Raw genomic sequence first — 12,340 nt, 5'->3', positions numbered from 1 at the left:
ATAGTTAGGGGGTATCCAGTCATTTCATATCCATGGATCTTTCCTACCCAGACGATTTGCACCCAGGCTCAGACGTTTCGTACCCACTTTCGATCAGTTCACACCCAACCCTCTGGGCGATTCGTACCCAACAAAATTATGACACAAAATGTTTAAAACAATTGTTCTCTGCAGGCTCCCATTCAATCGAGCTTCCCAGCCTAGATAAGTGCTGCTATTAATAAGTATAAAAAGTAAATTTTCACTTTCAAACTGTAAACCTTCTAAACTTGTAATTGGATTCATAGAATCAGCTTTGTTAAAATGTTAAAACTTTTGTTGGACTTGTTTTCTTGTCATTATCAATTATGCTATATATATTTATAAATCCATTTTGTAATTGAGACCTCAACGAAGTCAGTAGGAACCACACTATGAAGAGGTTTAATTGCTCTCCACGCAGGCATTCAAATAGTAACTGCAATGTTTTCACTTCACAGCACTGGTAATGCAAGTAATATATGTGTTCAACCAACAAAAAAAACGAAGAGCAAGTATAGCTTATTTATCAGCTATGAATCAGGAAAGAAGTTTGGAATAACTGAGTAACGTAATAAACAACCCTTTGCCTCAAAGGAATTCCCAGCTCTTAATGTATTTATTTTTAATGTATTTTAAAGAAGAACAATTTGACTTCATGTTTGGTCTATGGTGGGCAGAGAATTCGACAGAAAAAAGAACAGTCATGTTTTTCTTAAAGTTTCACCACCTTTAACAGTTACAACTGAGACTACCCCTTGTGGTTCCTAACACATGAAAATTACAATGGTACAGGTAAGAGTAAACACATGAAAATTACAATGGTACAGGTAAGAGTAAACACATGAAAATTACAATGGTACAGGTAAGAGTAAGTCTGTTTCAGAAATATGGCTGATCAGGGCAGTGTTTGACTCCATTTTCCAGAGCATGAGTTGAGTTAGAATATTCTGGAGTGAGCAGCCTCAATATTCATATTGATTTATACATCTGTGTTACTGCTGTGTCTATATACAGTGGATTGTTCATCTAACGTCCCTAATGTTACAAACAATGTGTTTTTACATCATTTGAATTTTCTTTATGCATTTTTTTTTTTGGTAAATGCCATTGCCAATCAGATCCTGTAGCAGCCCAGCTACTTTTAAGAAATATCTCTAAGCATTTCTTTTTAGGAAAGAGCTCAGTGCTAGTTTAAAAAATTTGACGTAAAGTAAAGCACTTTTGGAATATCTACATGTACATAGTTTTAAAAAGTTATATAAATTTCTCTTATTACAATTATAAAATATTCTGGATAAATTCAACTGCAACTTTTAAATGTTAATCCATTTTAATTCTGGCTGTCTGTGGCCAAACACTTCTTATAATAAAAACAGTTTCAAAGCTCTAGTTTTAATTGTAATTTGCTAAAAGATAGGCTATTATTTTAACCTTCCTTGTTCCTTATTATGTTAAACACAGAACACATAGGATGAGAAGTTGATGAGTATTCACATGTGATAATTATTAGATGCTGCACACCCAAGTAGACACATTTGAAACAAGTCGTTTCCATGGGTCATGGAAATGATCTTAAGATCAGTGTTTGATAAACCATTGACCAATTTTAAGACTCACGATTTTATCATCTCTGTATATTTTTCATGGCCCATATTGGTGAGTTTCAAGGAAAATAAATGTTTCGTTTAGAACTGATTTCTGACTCTTTTGCATAATGTCAAATTACCATTACATTATTGTAAATAGAGCAGCAAGGAGGTTAACGTTTGCTTTACCTGTGATGACATCTGTAACCACCGGTAGTAGAGCAAGATTGTCTGGTACCTTATATTGAATGTTTATGATATGAATTTGGTGTTGTAGGAAGTGCTCAACATATTAATGAAGGAGTACAAGTCGGACCCTGTGAAATACAAGCAGTATATTAAAGAGGAGAAATTGCACATCCCTATTGGACCTAACCATTCAAACAGTTGGAAATCCACAAGGGAAATGGTTAAGAGCAAGTTACTGAGCTGAAAGGAATGCTCAGAGGGCCCATAAACATCAACAAAAATCTTTTGAAATAGCATGAAAGTGGCAAAAAGCTGCTTGAGCTTGATGGAAAAATTGAGGCTAAGCTCAAAGAACTAGATCAAGCCAGTGCAGAATACGAGTCATTTCTGTAACGCAAAGGAATATAGAAACATTTGAAGCCAACCGAAAAGGCCTTTGAGAGGGTAGATGTATGCATTAAAAACATTGAAATCATGATGGACAAAAGAGTAAAAGAACTGTTTTCAGTTGAGTATGCACCCTTGCTAGAATTTGAGTCTGCAAGCACAGGAAAAAAAATGTGTGCAAGCATGGAAAATGCATTTTGATTGCATGGGTTTGGAAGATGTTCCAGATTGTCCAGTCAGTCAGTAAGTCAATCGAGTTGATCTGTGATATGTGACTGAAAAAGCAAGTAGTTTGAATAAACCCTCGAGTGGTAATGTTTGTTGTCTAGTCTCTCTTTTTACGTAATATCTCATAGTAGCAGCAATGACAGCAAAGAAACACCACAAGCATTGCACTCTATGATGTTTCACCAAGTTTCCTGACACATTGTTCAGAATTATGTCAAGTGGAGAGATTGCAGAGAATTAGAAGTTGTGGAGAGAGATGAAACAATCATTGTACCATTTTGCAATTGGAGAAGGAAAGCCTTGAGTATCAGCTTGCAATGATGAAGCACAGAAACATGGAGATACCCCCACACGAAAACAATTTTGTTACCTTTTGAAACCAGACACTTGTTTTGTTTGTACAGTAATTTGTTGATTGATTGACGCGTGAAATTTAACTACAATAATCGCATTTACATTAGACTTTGATGAGTCCTTTTTTGAAGCGAAGACTAGGTTGTGCTAGTAGGTTTTACGATATGAGGTCAATTTTGTTACAGCAGGACGAATTAATTAAATGAATCAATTGAAAAATCAATACAAGTTTCAAAATTTATGAAAATGATAAAGCATGCTTAACAGCCAGTTTCCCAAGAATGTTTTGGACAAATGTTGTCGAAAAGTAATCGATTCTGCCTTGATTTGACAAACATTTTTAATGAAAAAAGACAGCAATTTAGCCAATTTTTATAGAAAAATAATAAATATATGCATTGCTCACTCAAGATGTTTATTAATTGGCAGCTTTCTTGTGTGGTCCAATACAATGTTCTATGAAGAGCATAACAGATGGCTATAATCATCTTCTTAAATGACTCTGCAAAAAATCTGTTGTAGTTGTTTTTGTAGAAGTGTGGGCATCTTTAAAAACTTTTCCGTAATTTGCAGAGTTTGCAAGCCACAGTATGCAGCAATCAGTAGAGAGACATCAAAAAGCTACCACAGAAAGGAAATATGGTACAGTTGATTCTTGTTTTTCTTAGAAATGATAGTAAGTTGTACAACTTGTTGGGACTTGCTACCAAAGAAATACAGAAGACGCTTTGCTATTTGTTTGACCACAACAGATATTTTCATTTGCTCTTTTAACAACAATCTTCTTGAGAAATGCACCAATGGCAAAGCTTTCAACAAAGTGACCACTGCCCACTTTTTAGCAACATTAATCCAAGAACACCATGTAGATTTTGAATGTTTTTTAAGATACATTTTTAATTTTATGGCAAGTAAACAGCCCCAACAGGTGAGTTCAAATATACATGTATTTGGCAAGATTTCCAGCATGACTTGTGATACTTTGCATGTTTTTGTGAATTTCACAGGATTTACCTTAAGTTCGTGGCTGCCTGACCACATGAAAACATCAGAAACCCTGTATCAGTAGCTTTCTTCAAAAGTAATAACTAGTCAGAAATGAAATTTGTCTTATTACTCAAATAACCCTACCCTATAAAATGAAATGCATCAAAGTCGTTATTCATTGCTAATTAAATTAGCAATGAATAACGACTTTGATGCATTTCATTTTGGAAGGTATCCAAATAATTTATTAAATGAATCATGGCTGATAAATATTTGGTACCCCCCTCTAAAACAATAGCAAAATCACGTTCATTTATTTACCTTAAATGCTGCTTCTTCTAGAGTGCTTTCATGATTAACTGATGATACATGTAGCTATCCACGACTTATTGAAAAACAGCCAAGTGAAGAAATGATGGTGAAGGTCCACTTTGCAGAATGACACAAATATCAGCTCTGCAGCCAAGCAGCAATCCCCTTGATTAAATACCACCATAGAAGCAGTTGGTTTACCCATAGAGAAAAGAGCACTTTCAAAGTAATCCAGAATTTCTGTAAAGGAAACACAAAACATGCTGGGATATTTTTGTCACATTGTCCATCAAGTTATGGTGTGAAAAAGATTTACTGGTACAAGGTTGAGGCCATTTATCTCATAAAAGAGATAAAAATCAAACTGGTTAAGAAGTGTTTTTCTAAGGAAATATTCAACCTCTTCACATCCCTACCCCTTGAGTAATGTGCCAAATCTGATTTTGGAAAAATCCCATTAACACATTCATGTGAAGAAATCACAGCATACACAACCAGTTCCATTAAAGTATAGAGAAAATATTTCATTCCAAGATCTTTTTGACAAATTCTCCTTAAACTTCAGCATCTGGCATCTTACATGTGTTTTGTATGGGCATTCCCTTGCGAAATGGCTTTTGGAATTCCTAGGAATTCCTAGGATTTTATTCCTAGGAATTCCTAGGAATTTATTCCTAGGAATTCCTAGGAATAAAGGTGTGAATTTTCACGGTAAATTCGGACTGGGAATTCCTAGGAATTCCCAACCATAACAACTCTGGTTCTAAAAACCTAGAAATTCCTAGAAATTCCCAGAAATTCCCAGAAATTCCCAGAAATTCCCAGAAATTCCAAGTTTATAGCCAACAGGACTTGGAATTCCTAGGAATTCCCAGGAATTCCTAGGAATTCCAACTCAGAGAACCAATGACTTTCCCTGAAAAGCTGTAAATCTAAAAAATTCCTAGGAATTTCTGGGAATTTTTGGGAATTTTTAGGAATGTTTAAGAATTACTGGGAATTTTAAGCAGAAATTTGAGGCTAATGATATAAAATAAATACTTTAAATAAAAAAAAACCCAGCTAAAATTCAAGTATTCAATGAAATTTATTTAGAAGCTTAATTAAGGCTTACATGTAAAATATTTTTGATTAATTAACATCAATGTGTGGTAATATTAGGATGGAATTTGATTTATTTTTCTTTTCTTGAAAACTTCATACGGATTAATCCTCAATTACAGCTATTCATATAAAATAGTTCTAATCAATCATTAAATTTGGTTTGACACAAATTGTGAATAAAATCTGTGGATTCTTTTCCATAAAATACAATATCTTAAGTTATATTTGAAAACCAAGCACTCTTGGGAGTGAAGGGGCTAATTACAGACAAATAAAATTGATTTTTTGATTTAAATCTTGTTGTAACTGTAACAATAAATTAGAATGAAGTTATCCTAAACTGCAAACTTAGCTGCTGTTTGTACTGTTTGTATTTTTTTTCCTGGGCTCACAATGAGTTGGCCTTGAATGAGGTTGTCAACAAGAACCTTGACCATTTTGTATCTGGATTCCTTGACATCTGAATTTGAAAAAAAATAATATATTAAAATATGTATATTTAAAGCTCAGACCAGGCTTTTAAGATGGCTATGAGGAAAAGGGCATTCATTGGATTCTCAAATTGAGAAATCTCTGTTATATTGAGTGACTTTTATATTGGAGTTAGTACATCTCTCTCATTGATTTTACTAAAAAAGGGCTGAATACATTATTTTGTTTTTACCAAGGAGGGCTTCTTTATGTACTAAGGTTTGTTTAATAACAGTTCCTATAATGAATCTTGAATGTTCCCAAACGTGACTAGAGGAATCTTGAAACCTTACTGATAGGTTTATTTCATTGTAAAGCATAAGCTTAAGAAACTGCGGCATGCAAGTGACCGATTTGATTCTCAGAATTATTCTAGTTTCAGTTGCGCCGAGCGTTATGTAAGCTTAATTCAACCCGCTACAACTATTCTTTTATAAGATTTTGATCACGTAACGAATATCGCAATTTTTACTCACCACAAACTTTCAAAATCGTAGCCTTACAGATGGCCACTCGACCCTTGTTTGTACCAGTCAATATGTCAACTGTTGTCCTTTCTTTTAACTCCACGGCGCCAACGACTTTCTTTTCTTTTACAACACTCACGCTATTCTCGTTTTCCCATTGAACCACAATAAAAGCTATCTTTAGAAATGTTATATTAAGCAAAACAGTTGAGAAAAGCGATCAACCGATGAAAAGTATATTCAAAGATGAGCGCCAAATGGAGTCGTCTTTGTTTCCGATCACGCGCATGATCACGTGGATCGTTTAGGACTTGTCATTGGCTAGAAAAGTGAATCCGCTGGCTTGCCGATTGCAGTGTTAAGAGAAGCGCCCAACTTTATTCTGACTTCTCCGACCGGTTCTCTGCTACTAGAAGATGGACAGCTTGGTGATATAAATAAAGATGTGAGCTCACTCTATGTAGAAATAATCGAAAAGAATCGATCGTATTACAAATGCACGATTTGTGGCCGAAAGTTGTCGAGGAAACAAAGACTCGAAACTCACTTGAGTTGTGTTAATGGCCAAGGTGAGAAATATCACAAGCCAATCACAGTTTTGAATGCGACAACAAATCGTCTTTTACCCTCATATTTATAAAAGAAGGATACCACATTCGGAAATATAAGAGATACATAGATGATCCCAGTGTACCAGTACCTAAATCTACAAAGCTTGACCGTAGCAAGCGTTCAGCAACACGTTCCAACACCGCCATCTCGATTCCTCAGTCAGTCGTTTCCAATGAACTTAAAGCAGTATTGGCAACAGAGTAGAGTGCGTCTTACAAAGGAGAAACATTTGTACAAGAGACAGGAGTAGCTATATGCGATTACAGAGGTGCGTTGGAACTCTGGTCCACAAATAGTTATGCACTACCCGAAGTATAAAACAATCTTGTTGATAGCTGACAGACAGAGAAGAACAACAAGTAAACTTAAGAGCTGTTATTATTGAAGTGTGACTATCACTTTTCATTTTTATATAAAGAAGGACTTGTAATTTGCACCAAAAATAAAAAGATGTAATATTTTTTTGGGAGATCCAGTGATTGGGACATTTAAGAAATTAAGTTATGAAAGGAAACTTGATTGGTACTTCTCACTACTAACAAGTCTTGTTGACAAATATTTTCAGATCAGAGTTTCAAATAAAGTAAATTGAAGACGTCATATAAAAGGTGTTTTTCCTCTAAGGGAACATTGACTACCTCTGTCTTGTCTGCATGCCAAATGTTTGCAAAGTGTGTGGATGATCCACAAGTATTGGAACTCTTACAAAACATTTTTGCAAGAGTTCCAATACTTGTGGATCATCCACACACTTTGCAAACATTTGGCATGCAGACAAGACAGAGGTAGTCAATGTTCCCCTTTTCTTATAAAAATGTTTTGTAAGAATAAAAACAGCAAAACAAATTACAGCACTAATTAGTCATGAAAATAGAGCAAAAAACTGAAAAAAAAGCAGCAACAACAATCATGAAAAAAGAAAGATTAATTAGGTGTTGAATTTGTTTGTCTAAGGCATGAAATTTCTGCTAAAAGTATTGTCAACAAAAAGTCTCTGACAGCGTTTGAGGCAACTGAGTTTGACTGTTCCAAGGTTTTCTTACAAAGGCAACCAGTAATGTAGGTTAGGGAAGTAAGATAACAATGTAATTATTGTTAATTACTGTGGAAGATGGCAATTTCCATTTAACATAACTGACAGCTGGTTCATGAGAAAATCCATATTAATGTAAAGATTTACTAAAACTTAGTTTGAGTAATAAATTTCATGATCTTTAAGTTATAAACATGTACATGTATGTATATCTCTTGGTAAGTTTTGTATAGCATACCTTTTATTGAGCCAAAGTTTTAAGCCTCTGAAATTACTCTTTTTCTTAAAACCTTCACATTCAAGGTATTGAGAATTTCTTAGAATTTATGTGGACCTCAGGGTATCAAAATTGCCTCAAATTCAATTCCCAGAAATTCCCAAGAGTTCCACACTTCTTAAATTATAGGTAGTTTGTAAAGCTGATAATTCCTAGGAATTCCTAGGGATTCCAAGTCCTCACAAAACTGGAGTCTTCCTTTCCCAGAAATTCCCAGTAATTCCAAGCTTTTTAAATCAGAGTTAATTTGCATAGTTGGGAATTTTTGAGAATTCCTAGGAATTCCTAGGAATTCCTAGGAATTTTTAGGAATTCCTAGGAATTCCCAGAAATTCCCAGAAATTCCCAGAAAACTGGGAATTCGGTTTGCAAGGGTCATTTGCATAATTGGGAATTTTTGAGAATTCCTAGGAATTCCCAGAAAACTGGGAATTCAGTTCGCAAGGGTTGCTCCCCATTGCCTATTGTCAGTTCTCCAATGAATAAAATTTTAACATGGTCATCTGCACCTTCTAGCTGATTTCCTCTGGCATGTTTAACATCCTTCCCTGTATTCCTCTGCCTGATGTTTATTCTGACTGGTTTTTCAAGACTTATGTTGTTGAGCAACCCATGCAGGATATCCTTGATGCTTCCCTTGATCTCAGGCTGAGTAACCTGAAGGGCTGGATCTATTATGCAAACTTCTCTTCCATCATCCACACAATCTGATTTTGTTCCTTTCCATTATTTGATACATTGCTCACCCAAACATTGCAGCATGCATCTGCATGTTCTGCTACTGTCAGTAGATCATTGTCGCCAGGGATGATCTCAAATGTTGATCTCAACTCAACTACCGCTTCAACTGGGCTGATCTTTCCACTCGTTGTCACCTTCTTAAAAAACCGGTAACTTAGAGAAAAAAAATCACTTTACTGTCAGTAAAAAAAAATTGGAATGGTTGTACAATTTTCCAATGTCTTCTCTGCATTTGTACAACGCCTCTGTTGTGCCAGGTAAATTCATCATCCCGCTCTGGTCATGGAAGAGCAGAACAAAGTCTAACCTTTCATGGATCCTCTTTGTGATAAGCGTGTATTTTTAGAGCTTCACTGAGAATCACATCATGTTATAGACACAAGCCAGAAGACACATTTTTATTAAATTGATTATTGATTAGTTTATTAATTTCAGAATGATCCTAGATACAAACATAGTTACAGTGTTTATCTGTTTGTCTCTATTTCTACTGGTTTTCTAATCAGACCTTTCAGTGCCACCATGCGCATACAAAAGGGGAGTTTAGCATTCTTGTGATCAGTTCTTTGTAGGTTTTTGAGTTGTCTTGGTTTATGATTGATTGATTTTGAGATTGCGAGATTGATTGTGATTTTGATTGTTGATTGTGGTTCATGGTCAATTGCTTTCAAGAATAAAGATTCATGTAAACAGTCAACTTTCATTTGTTCTTCTTTAACCTCGATCCGTAAAATAGCCCCCAAACACTTTGTTAACCGCATCTTGGAGTGGCACCCCTAGGAGTCTTAGGAATTAGATTTGTTTTGGTCGTTGTAATCACTACACATCAGCAGTGGCAGTTGACTTTTCATTCACAGGTAACATTTTTCCTTGGCATCACTTAAGGTTCAAGGTTCAAGCTTCTGAACAAGCAAGTAAAATATCACTCCACTATCCTTTTAATGTGTGCAACTGTTATTAGTAACTCACTACAAACAGCAGAAACAAAAAAATCAGTATCGATGACATGTTATTTCTTAACTGAATAAATACATTCTGATTGATGATGTCCCTTTAAATCACAAATTGTCACAAAGAACCCAAGAATCAAAAGGAGCTGCTTCTACAGAGAACTTTTACATCAAAGGCAATCTCATCATGATTCACTAACTCTACAACTCCTTTCATTTAGCCCCTTTTTCTCACATAATAATATACATTTCACATAACTAACATCCTTGCTGGCTATGTTGGCACCCACCTTCTGCATTTGTTATGCAAGATCTGATTGTTCAGTTCTGTTACCATTTCAGTTAGACTGTTGTTATTGTGATCTTTGACGTATTGATGTTTTAAAAAGATTTACTCTTAGGCTCAATACCATTGTCGGTGATGATATTGACCATAGACGTGTCTTGTCTGAATGCCCACATTCATTGTTAAATGGCAAAGATCACATATTGGTATATCTGATTACTATGTTACGCTAATTAATATAAGCACTTCCTTCAACCTTGTATAAAAAATTTAAAAATGAAACAGTTTAAAGTTCCCTGTTTAAGAAATATATGCACAGTAGTAATGTTTTAAACCAGAGACAATGGTCAGAACCAAGGAATTAGTAGTTATGACTTTTCTCTTTCTTCCCTTTTTCTTAGTTGATGCATTTTATTTTTAAGTTTTTCAATAAACCAGTGACGTCAAACCATGTGACTATAAGCAGTGCTAAGCCATGTAAACAGAGTGAAATAACCATTACTTTTGCTTCTACCAGACATGCTTTATCAAACAGTTCCTGAGCTTTGGATTTGCCATCCAGAGACTATTGTCCAGTTGGGAAGTCACACTTTTCTGAAATTAATCCTTTGATGTTGATTTGGCAACAGCCCAAAGCAAAGTCAAAACTCCCATTTTCATTCTACCTCAGTCACCTCTCCCATCAGTGATGATGACAGAGAAAGTCACAGACATGTGGGGTCCATTTGTAGTACACTGGATTTGTGAAAGCATACAAGGGTGCCACTCATTTAGACTTGTGTTAGTTGTTTAGTGTATTTATAAGAAGTCCAAAAATAATGTATCTATAATGCAAATCTACAGCACCACCCAGGTAAAATGTCAGGCGGGATATTGGCGGGATCCCGGCAATCCCACCCAGGATCCCAGGTGGGAATGGCGGGATCCCGCCCTAGGTGGTGGGATCCCACCTTTCCCACCTGGGATGAAAATTTGATCCCACCTGGGATCCCGCATTTAATGCGGGATTCCTGCATCCCACCCGGGATGGGACTTACCATGTATGTATTCTACCCGGGATCCTGGTCGGGATTTACATATCCCACCTGGGATTCTTTATCCCACCCACGAAAATATTGTTTTGCTGTTTTTATTCTTACAAAACATTTTTGTAAGAGTTCCAATACTTATGGATCATCCACACACTCCGCAAATATTTGGCATGCGGACAAGACAGAGGTGGTCACTGTTCCCTTTGAGAAAATACACCTTTTAAATGACTTGTTCAATTTGCTTTATTTGAAACTCTGATCTGAAAATATTTTTAAAACAAGCCTTGTTAGTAGTGAGAAGTACAAACCGAGTTTCTTTTCATTACTTAATTTCTTAAATGTCCCAATCACTGGACCTCCTAAAAAATATTACTTCTTTATATTTTTGGTGCAAAATAAAATTCCTTCTTTACATACAAATGAAAAGTACAAGTCACAGTTCAATAATACCAGCTCTAAAGTTTACTTGTTGTTCTTCTCTGAGTCAGCGATCAACAAAATTTTTCTATACCTTGTAGGTCTGGTATAAAATTTTACTTGTAGTATAAAATGACAACCTTGTATCTTCGTCCTCTCCACCCCTTTCCGAGCTCGGGAACGCTTCGGACTGTGCAAAACCATTTGCAGACGAGAATTCCAATGCACCTCTGTAATCGCATGTAGTTGCTTCTGTCTCTCGTGCAAATGGAAAGACCGACTGAGGAATCGAGATGGCTAGCTGTGTTGGAACGTGTTGCTGAACGCTTGTTGTGGTCAAGCCTTGTTGATTTGGGTACTAGTACACTGGGATCATCTAGGTATCTCTTATACTTCCTAATGTGATTGGCTTTTGTTGTTTCTCACCTTCGCCGTGAACATAACTCAAGTGGGTTTCGAGTCTTTCTTTCCTCGAAAACTTTCGGCCACAAATTGTGCATTCTTGTTTGATTCTTGTCGATTATTTCTACATAGAGTGAATTCACATCATTATTTATGTCATCATCAAAACATGAGAGGAGAACCGGTCACATAATGTTGCGCGCTTCTCTTGAGACTGCAATGGGTCAAGCCAGCGGATTCTCTTTGCTAAAAGGTCCACGTGATCATGCCCGTGATCGGAAACAAAGAAAACTCCATTTGGCGCTCATCTTTGAATGTACTTTTCATCGGTCAACCGCTCTTGCTTGAAGTTGTTTCTTTTCTCAATTGTTTTGCGTAATATAACACTTCTAGAGATGAGTTTTATTGTGGTTCAATGGGAAAACGAGAACAGCGTGAGTGTTTTAAATGAAAAGAAAGTCGTTGGCGCCGTGGAATTAAAAGAA

The 12,340-nt window shown here is 35.9% G+C and overlaps 1 long non-coding RNA gene across 1 annotated transcript; it reads right to left on the bottom strand.

Annotated features, from left to right (window-relative positions):
- Positions 1 to 5,132: 5,132 nt before the first annotated feature.
- Positions 5,133 to 6,368, bottom strand: LOC149042447 (uncharacterized). Its single transcript, XR_016188700.1, has 2 exons — positions 6,116 to 6,368; positions 5,133 to 5,628 (listed from the first exon to the last, which is right to left on the bottom strand). It is a non-coding gene; the product is annotated as an uncharacterized LOC149042447 (long non-coding RNA).
- Between the last annotated feature and the right edge of the window lie 5,972 nt (positions 6,369 to 12,340).

Source organism: Pocillopora damicornis, chromosome 7 (assembly GCF_964200805.1).
Source record: "Pocillopora damicornis chromosome 7, jaPocDami1.2, whole genome shotgun sequence".
Lineage (NCBI taxonomy): Eukaryota > Metazoa > Cnidaria > Anthozoa > Scleractinia > Pocilloporidae > Pocillopora > Pocillopora damicornis.
This window is presented reverse-complemented; position numbering and strand designations above follow the sequence as displayed.